This window comes from Sciurus carolinensis, unplaced genomic scaffold (genome assembly GCF_902686445.1).
Source record: "Sciurus carolinensis unplaced genomic scaffold, mSciCar1.2, whole genome shotgun sequence".
NCBI lineage: Eukaryota > Metazoa > Chordata > Mammalia > Rodentia > Sciuridae > Sciurus > Sciurus carolinensis.
The window spans coordinates 64,117-65,760 of record NW_025920447.1 but is presented as its reverse complement, the minus strand read 5'-3'; positions in this window follow the sequence as shown (position 1 = coordinate 65,760).

Genomic DNA, 1,644 nt, shown 5'->3' with positions numbered 1-1,644 from the left:
CAGTTTTCCGCTATTGGCTTATAGTGTCCCAGTAGATTTCCAGTGTATCACCTCCCAGCCTTCAGTAGCCTGATGTCTTGGAGGAATCTGATAATGCAGTGCATCTGAAGAAAACTGCCCCTAGCCCCCTACTGGTTCCATGGTTTGGAGCTGGCTCTGTGCGGAAAGTCTCTCACTGTGGGCCTGCACCGTGCAGCTGGCCGTGTGCAAGGAGCCCACTGCCGGAGTGTGGAAGGCTACCTTGGGAAGACTCTAGTTGCCCTGCCTGGCTCCGATAAGCCACCTCTATCTGGGCCTGCCACCCGGGCCGAGCTTTACTCAGTGGGCAGACTCACCTGTGGCTCTATTTCAGTCCGAGTCTCTCAATGCCTCCCCTTCTTAACTCCTGGGTTCTGGAGCAACTGGGGGTGCAGTCACCCTCTAGGCTGCCATCTTGGATCACCCCATGAAGAGAGCCTGTGGCCAGAGTGGTCAGAGCTGCCTGAAGAGGTCTCTGGCTGCCCTGCCCTGATCCCAGAGGCTGCTTGCGGATCGAAGCTCTCCATTGTTTCGGGGGTTTGTGGCTGGTTCTATGTAGAAAGCCTCTCACTGGGCGGTCTGGTCTGAGAAGCTAGCCTTGAAAGGCACCTCCCACCGCAGGGGTCCAGGCTACTTGGGGAAGTCTCTGGCTGCCCTATCCTGGTCCCTGAAGCTGCTTGTGTGCCAGAGTATGCTGTGCTGTGCTGGCTCCAGGACTTGGAGCTTGTTCTGGTCAGAAAGGCTCTCACTAGCGGGCCCGCTCCAGGAACCTGGAGAAGCTGGCTGTGTGGGCAGGGCCCACTGCCAGAGTGCGCTGGGCTGCCTGTGGATGACTCTAGCTGCACTGCCCGGCTCCAATAAGCCACCTTTATCTGGGCCTGCCACCCAGGCCGAGCTTTACCCAGTGGGCAGACTCACCTGTGGCTCTATTTCAGTCCAAGTGTCTCAATGCCTCCCCTTCTTAACTCCTGGGTTCTGGAGTGACTGGGGGTGCAGTCACCCTCTAGGCCACCATCTTGGATCACCCCATGAAGAGAGCCTGCCTCTGTTTACATTCTTGATATTGTGGTGCAGTCTTTATTTTGAGAGCTGGCTTCAGTGCTGCATATTCCAAATTCAACTCTTTCAAATTGTAGTTCATGGGTATATGTGCTGTGTTTTAAAGAAAGCCTTTTCTCATGGTTCTTGTGCCAGAAAAGCTATGAATCAGCATATCTATGATCAGCTGTCCCTCGAGAGCAACAAGACAGAGTCATGATTTTGCATGGGCTTTGAGATTCTTGCAAGGGGAATTAGAGTCTGTAATAATGGTTGCTTACAGAATGAACTGGCAAGTACTACTTCCTGTATTGGGAGAGTATGTACAACCTGAAGACATGTTGTGGAATATGAGGGCTGACGATAATGGGTGAATAGTTTTAGAGTGTGTCTTCATTGAAGTAGCCTTTCAGAATAAAGAACCTTCTGCTTTCGGTGCCAACACAATGTCCATGCACTCCCTCTTTGAATATTCATCTTGGAAGGTTTTCATCATAGCCCTTTCAGCATGGTGCATTTTCTGAACTGGAGTTATGCCATGAGATGCTCTGTTCCTGGTGCCATCAGCAAGCCCCTCAATGATCCACT